The 13071-nt window shown below is 33.7% G+C and overlaps 1 long non-coding RNA gene across 1 annotated transcript; it reads right to left on the reverse strand.

Annotated features, from left to right (window-relative positions):
* Nucleotides 1-5063: 5063 nt before the first annotated feature.
* On the reverse strand, nt 5064-5551 carry LOC125778262 (uncharacterized). Its single transcript, XR_007422590.1, has 2 exons — nt 5447-5551; nt 5064-5351 (listed from the first exon to the last, which is right to left on the reverse strand). It is a non-coding gene; the product is annotated as an uncharacterized LOC125778262 (long non-coding RNA).
* Between the last annotated feature and the right edge of the window lie 7520 nt (nt 5552-13071).

Genomic DNA, 13071 nt, shown 5'->3' on the forward strand with positions numbered 1-13071 from the left:
GTACAAAGCAAGCATTGTCTTTTTGAGTATACAAGTATAATGGCTTTTGGATTGGCATCACTTCAAATGCGACTATTTTTTTCTATTGCCGTGCGCCTTCAGCTAATAGTGAGATTAATCGTTGAAAAAAATTTTCTTGAGAAAATCGGCATCGGTGGTTATGTCGTTTTGATCTTATTCACCGAACTTGCGAACACTTAACGGTCATTCAGTTTCAATTACTGCTCAATGGACAGTGTAAGCTTATGAAGACGGCATGGCGCCAAGTTGTTAGGTCCTCAATATAAGATAGATGCTTAAGAATCTCCCAACCAAGCTGCCAGAGTTTCCATAACGTCACTAGAGAGAACAGAATTTCTCTTCTATTAGCCAAAGCTCAACTTTTCTGAACATTGCTGCCCTGAGACGGTCCAATTGTGAAAACTAAAGATCAGAATTAAGAGTTTCGCCGTAGGTTATTAGCTCATCGTAGATGATTTCGAACCAATCCCACTAAACACATATCAAAACCTTCTTCATCGTTAATCCTAGCCCCGGTAGTCATTTGCGTAGACTCTTTTTGTCTTAAACCAACTTTTCTTCGATAACTCGCCTTTATATCGAAAAAGCTACGAAAACTTTGGCACAGCTGAACTACGATACAGCAATCAGCAGTCGTTCAATTATATTTAAAAAAAGTATTATGGTTTGAAGAGTTACGTAATCAGAGTTGGAATTTTCAGCGCCCTTCGAGTGATTTTTTCTTCAACCGGGAGTGTTTAACCTAAAAGCCACTTTTCCAACTCCCCACTTATCTTTTAATTCGTCGGCGCATTCCTCGAATGCCACTACGCCCACGTTAATGATGCATTCGAACAATCAATTATGCTTTCAATTAACCGCCGACACATGAGCGAGCACACAATGCAACGCCTTAAGCGGTGCAGGAAAAAAACGCTAACTAACTAACTAACTGACTAATACATTTGGTGGGCTGACGTGCATAATTTCAGGCGCTTATCAACGCCATCATAATAAATAGCCAAAATTAAGGTGTGGAATTTTAATTACATAATTTGATGAGTGCCAGCGCAACAACAAGGCTAATGGCATAATATGTTGTTGCAATTGTTGTTATTGTAGTGTATGCAATGCGCAGGTAAAGCTGAATTATAAGGAAATTATGAAATTAAGCGAAAAGTCAACAGAAATCGAGTGCTTATGTTTTACTATATGCGTGTGTGCGTGTTTACATGTATGTGTATATGTGTGTATGTGTAATTATTATGAACTAACTGCGTCGGAAATCAACGTAAGCGCAAAAGTAGATAGAGCAGATAGGCCATCGTAATAGAAAAACGCACGCGAATGATTGAGTGGGAGTCAAAGCGTGCGCACACACATGCACATAACACTCTATAAATGTGTAGTGGGTGCAATGCAGGGCAAAAATGAAAAAAAAACTAAACAAATGACACTAATAACAATAATTATGAATTTTATCCGATTAAAAAGGTAAACACTAAATGACATCTGCACGCATAACACCAACAACAACAACAAAAAAATAAGATATAACAACAACTATAATGAAAAAACAGGCGCGATCAGCGATTAACGAGCAAGCTCACAGCAAAATGTCGCACGAAAGCAACAACAAGACACAAATTGTTGTTGTTGTTGTACATTTTTTTCTCTCGTCCTTTTCCTTGAAATTCGAAAAGATGCGTGCGCGCCAACAATTAATCCTCAACTAATTTACTACTATACACACACACATGCAAAAGGACACACACACACCTACAAAAGGACACACACAACTACACATTCATATATATCATAACTTATGTTCGTTTGCTTATGCATGCCGCCAAGCATATGACGCTTCAATGACAGCAAACGATGCGTGTCATAGCGCTCAATTATTGTGACACCAGCTAATTATCCTTTGCGCCTACATTTTGGTGCGTCTTCAGAAAAAAACACGCATTTCCCCACCCTTCAACCACAAATTGCTAAAGCTTACACCCGCTATGACTTTTGTTGTTTTACAGTTAATTCAATTATATCATTTTTTTCAACATGCATTTTCCATTTTTTATTGGGTGCGCTCCTGGCTGGCAGATCACACCCTATATTATAGGCACATTTATGAATTTGCGCCTCGGCGCTCGCTAGCGTTTGATAAAGTCTAATTTATAACGCCCTATGACATATACACATATATATACTTGTATGTGAGTACTTCTGTAAGCTGTCAAAATATGACTGTCATTTTTAAAAGTAATGGTCATCTGCCGGCACTATCAGACTTTGGCTGGCGTCATTTCGAGGTAGGACTCTACTAATCCTATTAGTTGGTGAATGAACTTCTTACTATTTAGTGTATGTATGTTTGTAGTATATGTATATAAAGGTCTTCAATTACAATACTAATTAAAGTCACAGCGAACACTTTGAGTAGTTTTTAGAGGTACGCAGAACTTGATTTCGATCTCACCATCGAACAACTTCAAATATTTCTTATAAACCGGGCAGCCATCGACCGACTTATGACTTCAAAGGGGAGCGAACTCTTTAAAGCACTGCAGTTAACTGGACGTATGCATTCTCGGCGAGCTTACCATCATATTAGTCATCAGATAGTCAAAAGATTCCAGACTTGATAGATTTTTTCATTGTCGGCAAAATATTTCGGAACTACTTATTTGTCGATCATTCAGGGTTATGGCTTTAACTCAGATCATTCTCCAATATATTTAACCTATAGTGAAACCGTCAGCTTTAAAGACAAACCAGCAGCTTACGCAATAAACGTACAAATTGCGAATACTTTAGACAGATTATGAAAGCAAATATGACTCTTTATTGAAAACAGACCAATTGAAAGCTGAAATTTACATTTTACAACAGCAGCTTAAAAAAGTACACCCGAAGTAAGAAAATTGTTGTAAACTCTTAATATCCCAATGAAATAAGAGAAATAACTAAATGTAAGCGAAAGCGAAGTAATCTGAAGTTGCAAAAGCGGTAAGCTAAGTGAGGAAATCAAAAATCTGAAAAACCAAAAAAATGCCCGGTAACGACTTGGTTTCTACCGAGGTTCTAAAATAGCGTTCTCCAATAAGCAAAGTAAAAATTACCAACATTATTAACACATGCCAACTTTTGGAAAATTGCTGCAGTTATCAAGATTCAGGCAAACCAAGATTGATGTATCTTCTTACAGAATCATATCACTTCTACCGATAATATGGAAATATTTTAACAAAATTCTCATAAAACGTCTCAATAAAGTCATTGAAAAAAAATATTTCCAGCGCATAAATTTGGGTTTCGTGCTACCCATTCGATTGAAAAAAATCCAAAGAATTGTACTTCATTATTGAAAAAGCCTTTAAGGAAAAAAATCTGTTCAACCGTATTGTTTTTGGATGTTACAAAAGGGTGCGAGAAAGTTTGTCACAAGGGACTGCTTTCGAAACTAAAACTGATTTTACCGAAACAGCATTATGATATCATAAAATCATATTTATTAGATCGCTACTTTCGCCACAGGACTTCCACAAGGTAGTGTGTTGGGTCCTCTTTTTTACATGCTATTCACCCATGACCTGCCAATGACAACAGCCACATTTGCAGATGATACCGCGTTGCTTACTGTTGGCAGTAGTAAACACGAGTCAAATACCAGGTGGTTCAAAAAGTTTTGTCTTCGATAAGTGGGGGCGCTGCTACTAGCCCAAAATTCTTTTCTGTTTTGTTGGTACACTCTTTTAAAAAAGATAAAATGGATCTTGTGCGACAGATTCATCATTATGGATGAGATTTGGTTCTATCACCATGATCCTGAATCAAAACAAGAGGCTAAAGAGTGGTGTGAACCTAATTGTTCGGCTTCGAACAGAGACAGAGAGAGGAATTTTGTTTTTGGATTACTTGAAAACTGGTAAAACAATTATTTCTGAATATTATTGCAACCTTTTGGACCAGTTGAAGGAAAGGTTTGCAGAAGAGAAAATTCTTATTCATCAGGACAATGTGTCGTGTCACAAGAGCATTTTGACAATGCTAAAATCCATGAATTAAAGTCCGAATTGTTGGAGCATCCACCGTATTCACCAGATTTCGGCCCCAGTGACTTCCGTGGAAAGCGTTTTTCACCAAATGAAGAGATTATAAAGGCTGTTGGGGATGTACTTACACAAATACATAATAAGAAAGTCATCCAACAATTTCAGAACTGTCAAAGCGCCTTTGTATTATAGATCGTGATCTCGGTCAAAATCAATCAATCGTAATAGACAGGAACAACTAGTAATAACTTGATGCTAGGTCCTTACTATATAGTAAATTAGATGCTTAAGAACCTTCCAACGAAGTTTCCGGGGTTTCTGCCGAGTCACCATCTTTGTGTGTGGCCTGGCATTGTTCTGACAGAACCCAGTTTCTCTCCTGTTAACCAAAACGCATCTCTTCTGAACCATTGCTTCAGTCAGATGGTCCAATAGTTGAAATTACAGAGCATAATTAAGAGTTTTGCCGCAGATGATCAGCTTATAGTAGATAATTTCTAACCAATCCCACATAGCAAAACATTCGTGATCGTCAATCCTGGAATGGTAATTATTTGCGTTGGCTCTCAGCTATTCACCAAGCACCGTTTTATTTTGACGTTGTGGACAAGGTTTCACTTTTCATCACCAATAATCAACCACTTCAGATATAACATACATTCGGAAATTCGATCTATAAGTTTTTTTACAGCAAATGCATGAGTCAAGCAGATAGAAAGTAAGGCACATTAACACCCAATCGTACTGAAAGGCCTTACTTTGCTTTGAATTATAAGAAAAATTCTCCAAATAAAATTCTAAGGTCCCTTTGAGTGCTTCGTGAAACCCTTTGTAGTTTAATGATCATTTAAAACTGCCTCTGTGGTTCGACGGAAATTTACTAGCTATATTTTCCTTTGAAAAACTGTAACACCTAAAAGATGTTGAAAACTTCTGCACTACAAAATAACAGCATTGAAGTTTGAATTTCACTCAAGGAGCCCGCATGTCATTTTCGTTAACTCTTCATTGTCATTAGCACAGAATTTATATTGACATTTATCAAATATTTTGACACATAATAATTTAAATAATTTTCTAAAGTAAATTTTTCTTATTTATCACTATTTGATTATTGAATTTCTCTATTCAGATCTATGTCGTTGGAGCAGCTGTTGTGGTGGTGGTTGTTGTAGCATTGCGCCTTTGACCATGCCCATGTTTTACATGCCCAACAGTTTTGCCGGAAAGCAAAAAAGAGCTTGCGGATTGGAGCGCTGGATTCACTGCAGCTGAAGTGCCAACATTATCAGCCAGCTAAATAGAAAATATTGCACAAATTTTAGGAAAAAAAAATTAAGAAAAACATTATTACTTATTCGACAACTTATATTTCTCTCTGAAAAACTAACCACCAAATGTAGGCTCACACAGATGAGCAGACCGAAAACTATGGAACGCAACATTTTCCTGAAACTTCCAGCCAGAACTACAGCAATTTCACATTTTCAAATGCGATCTGCCGTTGCAGCACCACTTTTATAACGGATTGAGCGCAGAGTTATTAAGTATAATTAAGTGCGAAAAACAAATAATTTCGAAGCAGTGAAGCGTAGAGTTTTACAACCAATGGCGTTTTTTATTATTAAAAAAATGTCTAATCGGTTCATTACTATAATGGCGAATTAATAAAAAACTGTTGCTGTTTGTTTGGTAAATTACTTTTTGCCAAAAGATTGAATTGTACAGAGATAACGGCATATTGCATGTGACACTAGAATTAGATTCCTAAATCAATTTTTACTAAAGAAAAAGCTCAATGTGGATTTAAGTGACAACAAGGAGCTATGTAAAACGAATATCGTTAGTTCTTTTGCTGCTGAATAGAATTCAGCTTACTTTATAAGCAACTTATGAGTACTTTATATGTTAGCTAAACAAAATATTATAAGCAGAAAGCTGCTTACAAGCGCTGAATACATTTTACTTGGCTGATTTCAAATATTACATAAAAAATTGTGAGCCAGTAAAAAAAATATATATAGAGATAGAACCAAAAACAAATACTCAAAAGTATAAATCAACAGAAGCATGACTGCAAATTTCTTAATATTATGATGCAATCTAAATTAAATTTCAGCAGCCGAATCGCGCATAATACTGCTTTCAATTTGCACAGATAGTCTGTTGTGGATTGGTTGCAACTTAAAGTACAATTTTACTTTCATACATGTGCTGAATGCCATTCAGCAACTGTAATTTGTTAAAAAAGTGGCTAATATGGTAAATATATTGCTATCAGAAAGCTGCTTACAAGCGCTGAATACATTTTACTTGGCTGATTTCAAATATTACATAAAAAACTAAATATAATTCAGCAGCTAAATTGCGCATACTACTGTTTTTAATTTTAGCAGAGAGAAGTTTGTTTTGGATTGGTTGCAACCTAAAATACTATTTTACTTTCATACATGTGCTGAATGCCATTCAGCAACTGTAATTTGTTAAAAAAGTGGCAAATATGGTAAATATATTGCTATCAGAATACTGCTTACAAGCGCTGAATACACATTTACACAGCGGAATTAAAATACTGCTTATAAAATTTTAAGCTAAAAAAGAGCAATTTACCTATATAGTAAAAAGAAATAGAAACAAATACTGCAATTATTATACGAAGAGAATTGCGTCGCAAAGTCCAGCAAGAAGTAATCCATTATTTTTTCATTAAATTGAAGGTTTTATTTGGCATGGTTAGAACTATTCGATGCAGGTTTAATATGCACCGTTTTATTCGATATTTTTTTATCTTTTTGTAGATAGTTTCATGAAACCTGTCGAGTATGTATAATATCAACTATAAGCCTTGGGAGCAAAGATACAAACGAACACACCTAGGTGGAGCATTTTAGACAGCAAAAAACAGAATTTGAATAATGCATTACTTTAAGGGCTATATCGATTTCTTTTTATTATCCAATTAAATTCTGCAATACCTCTGGAATATTTTTGTAAATTTTTAAGTTGATCCGAGTAATGGTTCCGGAGATACAGCCTTGAGAACTTGTGGGCTCGAGGCTAGTTAGGCTAAGTACGTCGTCTTTAATGTGTTTTTTCTCGAAAATATGTGTGTAGTTTTGATAGAAGGTACAGGCATTAATGTGCAATCTTAGGGAATACTTTGTTTGAAAAAAAAAAATCGAGAGCCCCTTTAGAATTATCATAAGAAACTTAATAATTCCATAATCATCGAAAAAATGTGCCTGCAAATTTTAGTAGTTCAATGATAACAATGTAAAACTCTTTTAGCTTTTCACAGGCAATTTATTTGCTATTTTTATTATTCGTCTTATATTTTAACACATCATATATTTAATAATTTTTTAAAATACATTTTTCACTATTTAATAATTGATTTCCGCCATTCAGATTCATCCTGCAGGCACAACTGTTGTGGTCGTGGTCGTGGTCGTGCTTGGTGTTGTAGTACGAATTTGAACATATCTTATACAATTAGCATTCTTAACGCCTGTGGCGTCACTAGAAAGCTGAGATGAGCTGGAGGTTTTAAGCGCTGAGTTTAAGGCAACTGAAGAGCCAACTGTACCAGAGAGCTGAATTGCAAAAATTGCTCAAATTTATGAAATATTTTTAAGAAAAATTAAAAAAATAAATATTAGTAGTCGAACTAAATATTATTATTTCTTGGAAGAACTCACCACCAAATGCAGACTCAGACAAATGAGCAAACCGAAAACTATGGAACGCAACATTTTCCGACTTCTGCTAGCTACAACTGCAATTCAAAGTAAAAATGCGATCTAATGTCACAGTACGACATTTATAACGAAGTGAGCGCAGAGGTGTTATTTATAATCAAGTGCTAAAAACTAATAATTTCAAAGCAGTGAAGCGTGTTGTTCTATATTCAATGGGGTTTTTTGCGCTCATAATTGTACATAAATAAATAAACTTATACATGGGCTCATATAATGGCAAACTAATAAATAACTAGTTTTGTTTGCTCATTAAATTACTTCTTGCCAAGTATCATATTGTGTCACATTAGAATTAAATCATCGATATTACGCACCGCTAGAAAACAGCTAAATATATGAAATAATGAGCATTGTGACAAACTGGTGTTTTGTAAAATTGAAATCATCAATTTTTTCCGTGCTAAATAAAATTCAGCTCACTATATATATAAATTAACCATACTAAAAACATAAATTTAAATAAATATTGCTATCAGCAAGTTGCTTACAAGCGCTGAGTATAATTTTACAAAGAGAAATAGGAAAATTAGTTTTGATAAGAACTCTGTGTCGCGTTTCTCTAAAAAAATCACCTCAATATATGCAATAGCAAATGTTGTTACAAATTGGTGTTTTGTAAAAGTGAAATCGTTAACTTTTTACGTGCTGAATAAAATTCAGCTCATTGCAAGTATAAACTAAGTGTAGTAAAGACAGTAAATAAACTAAATATTGCCATTAGAAAGTTGCTTACAAGCGCTGAATACAGTTTACCTAGGAAAATTTAAATATTACATATAAAAATGTGAGCCAGAAAAGAGAAATATATACATATAGCGATATAAACCATCGGTATCGCGTTTCTCTAAAAAAAAATGCTAAATATATGCAATAACGAACGTTGTTATAACCTGCTTACAAGCGCTGAATACAGTTTACCTAGAAAAATTGAAATATTACATATAAAAATGTGAGCCAGAAAAGAAAAAATACTCGTATACACGATATAGCGATGTAAATCCCCATTGAAGATTTTATTTGCCATGCTTAGAACTATTCGATGCTGGTCTAGTATGCACTGATTTATTCGATTTTTTTTTTTTACTTTTTGAACATAGTTTCATGAAACCTGTCTCATAGAAACTCTCATGTATTTAAATAACGAATTGGATTAGTCGCTTTTCATAATCACAGACAGGGCAAATGTGTGGCCTGACATTGTTCTGACGGATTCTCCAACTCGCCAAAACGATTGCTTTTTTCAAACGGTCAAATTATTGACAGTACAGGTTCGAATTAAGAGTTTGGCGATAGGAGAGCAGCTCATATTAAATTATATCCTGCCAATTTTATCAAACACATGGAGAAACTTTCATGATAGGCAATCTTACTTAACCGTAGGTTGCGCCGTCTCACCACATTTGGCTACAACCATTTTCGATTTACGTAGTAGCACGTGACGCAGTAACTATCCGCTTCGGAAATTTATCGATTTTGCTATGGAAATTCGGTCCATGAAGATTATCAGCTTATACCCTGAACATGAAGAGGATATATTAAGTTTGCCACAATGTTTTTAACCGGCTGTCCTTCTGATGTCCATCCGTCTGTCTGCATATATGCAAACTAGGCCTTCAGTTCCTCAGCTCTCACATATTAATCTGTAATTTAGCATCCGTACTTTTCCCCACAAAAAGCTACTCATTTGAACTGAACGATGGGAATAAAGTGCTCAAATGGATAGCTTATTCGACTGAATAGAACACTACACCAAATTTAACATTGTTTATAGTCCAAGGACACGAAGAAATTTCCAAAGAAATTGCTCAAATCGAGTCACTGTCAGACAAACTACCGATCAAAGTTTATGTAAGGAAGAAGTTGTATTTGTGAAGAACTTCGGTTCACCGATGAGAACGTTTCTTCTTGTGTTTCCTATATTTTCAATAAATGATCTTCCAGGGCGTGCAGCATCTTTGACATCAAAATTGGCGGAACGTTATCATTACATCGATTTTGGTCTTATTAAATTTTAGAACACCTCTGAAATATTGTCCAAAATTTTCAGGTTGATCCGAGTAAAAGTTTCGGAGATACAACCTTGAGAATTTGCCGCGTTTTTAAACGTGTTTTTCTCGAAAATGTGTTTTTGAAGTCGGTTGTCTTCGAGATACAATTCTTAAAGACTTGGACGAAGAATTTTTTTGATTACAAGTATTTGACAAACAAAATGTCGCGATATTTTATTTTTTTGTAAAAATGTCTGCCAAAGATCAAATTTTTATTTTATTCCTTCGTCCAAGTTCTAAGTTGAGGTTTTAACGAAAGCACGAATTTTTTCACTTTAGATGATCCTGTAAGAAGTTATCCTGCCAACGCGGGTACATTTTTTTCCGACGGGGCAGAGGAAATGGCGTCACAAGGCCGAGCTTAAAATATTTTTTTCCAAAAATTTCAGAATTTCTTTGTTAATAGTGCATATTTGTGACAATAAAAAATTTTAATAAAATATTGTATGAGTATTTTTTATATGAGGCACAAATTTTTGAAGAAAGATAGGTTTTTATCCAAGGTTACACATGTAACCCCGTAAGATTTGATTAGAAAGCTGGTGTTGTTGAAAGACAAGCGCATTAACGTGCAATCTTACTGATTGGGGTTAATTTGTTTGAAAAAAATTTCCGTAGTCCCTTTAGAATTTTCATAAGAAACTTAGTAATTCCATAATCATCGAAAAAATTTGCATGCAAGTCTTAGTAGTTCAATGATAACTATGTAAAACTCTTCTAGCTTTTCACCGCCAATTTATTTGCTATTTTTATTATTCGTCGTATAATGTTTTGAAATATAGTATACCGGATTTTAGAAATATAATCGGACGCTAAATTTCATTAATACTCGCGTGACATTGTTATTAACATACTTTAGGATTTAGTTCAGAGTTTTCTAATGATATTTATCAAATATTTTAACACATCATATATTTAATAATTTTCTAAAATACATTTTTCACTATTTAATAATTGAATTCCCTATTCAGATTTATCCTGCAGGGGCAACTGTTGTGGTGGTGCTTGGTGGTGGAGTACCAATTTGAATACTATATCCTATACAATTAGCATTCTTTACGCCTGTGGCGTCACTGGAAAGCTGAGATGAGCTGGAGGTTTTAAGCGCTGAATTTAATGCAGCTGAAGAGCCAACGGTACCAGAGAGCTGATTTGCAAATATTGAACAAATTTTTGAAGGAAAAAATAAATAAATTAGTGATTAGTAGTCGAATTATTATTGTTTCTTGAAGCAACTCACCACCAAATGCAGACTCACACAAATGAGCAAACCGAAAACTATGGAACGCGACATTTTCCGACTTTTGCTGGTTACCACTGCAATTAATTCAAAATTTCGTATGTGATCTCATGTCGCAGTACCGCATTTATAAAGAATTGAGCCCAGAGGTGTTAGGTATAATAAAATGCTAAAAACTAATAACTTCAAAGCAGTGTTGTTCTATATTCAATGGGTTTTTTTGCACTCAAAAAATTGTACATATGTATGTGAACTTATACATCGACTCATATAATGGCAAACTAATAAATAACTAGTTTTGTTTGCTCTTTAAATTACTTTTGGCAAGTATGATATTGTGTTACATTAGAATTAAATCATCGTTATTACGTACCTCTAAAAAACAGCTATGTTAATATATGAAATAATGATCATTGTGACAAATTGGAGTTTTGTAAAATTGAAATCGTCAATTTTTTAGGTGCTGAATCGAATTCAGCTCACTATATATACAAATTAAGCATACTTAAAACTTAAATTAAACTAAATATTGCTATCAGCAAGTTGCTTACAAGCGCTGAGTATAATTTTACAAAGAGAAATAGGAAAATTACATTTGATAAAAACTCTATACCACGTTTCTCTAAAAACATAGCTAAATATATGCAATAACGAAGGTTGTTACAAACTGGTGTTTTGTAAAAGTGAAATCGTTAACTATTTACGTGCTGAATAGAATTCAGCTCACTATATATATAAACTAACCATACTAAAAACGTAATTTGAAATAAACATTGCTATCAGCAAGCTGCTTATAAGCGCTGAATACAATTTACCTTGGAAAATTTAAATATTACATATAAAAATATGAGCCGGAAAAGAGAAATATATACGATATAGATATATAAATTATCTGTATCGCATTTCTCTAAAAAAAACAGCTAAATATATGCAATAACGAACATTGTTACAAATTGGTGTTTTGTAAAAGTGAAATCGTTAATTTTTTCCTTGCTGAATAGAATTCAGCTGACTACAAGTATAAAGTTAGCGTATTAAAAACATTATATGAACTAAATATTGCTATTAGAAAGCTGCTTATAAGCGCTGAAAACAATTTTACTTAGAGAAATTGATATGGAAATTTGGGTCAGTAAAGAAAAATATAACTACATAGCGATATAAGCAAAAACAAATATTTAGAGGATTAAATATTATTATGGTTTCCAATTCTTTAAAATTTTGATGCTAGCTGAATAGAACTCAGCAGCGAAATTGTGCATATTACTACTTTTGTTTTTACTATAGAGTGATTTATTGTGCATTTGTAGGTACTTAAAAGTATCATTTTGATTTCACGCGTGTGCTGAAAGCAATTCAGCAACTGTGTTTATAACAATAGTGAATACAGTCAATATATTTTAAAGCTGTGCTTGGTAGCGGGTGTGTAATATAGTTATTATTATTTACAAATGCGACTGTTATAATTAATCTGCGCTGAATATAAAAATAATAGTAGGTAATTAAAATTAAAAGCACTTTTTTTGTGATTTGAAAAATGGATTGCAATAGCCATATTTCATTTAAAACATTTACAATTTCTAAGAAAACATCAATTAGTCACTACTGAATTGGTCCATACAGCATTTGTTATTTTAATATTAAATCAACATGCAATAATAACACAGCAGTTACTTATTCATGTAAAATTTGAGACCATTTTAATGTGCTGAACACCATTCAGCTTAAACAAAGTTCATTATTTACTTACGTTGTGAAATATATGTACTATTTAGCGCGCTGAATAAAATTCAGCTACCTTAACACTACTGCTTGGCCTATTTACGTTAAATGTGGAGGCTATTTATCGCGCCGAATAAAATACAATTTTCGATTTATAAGAAATATTGTTAAAATGCATATTTAATTAAGATTTGGAAACCATTTCTTGTGCTGAATACCATTCAGCTAAACTATAAGATATTATTTAT

This window comes from Bactrocera dorsalis, chromosome 4, assembly GCF_023373825.1.
Source record: "Bactrocera dorsalis isolate Fly_Bdor chromosome 4, ASM2337382v1, whole genome shotgun sequence".
In the NCBI taxonomy this organism is placed as follows: domain Eukaryota; kingdom Metazoa; phylum Arthropoda; class Insecta; order Diptera; family Tephritidae; genus Bactrocera; species Bactrocera dorsalis.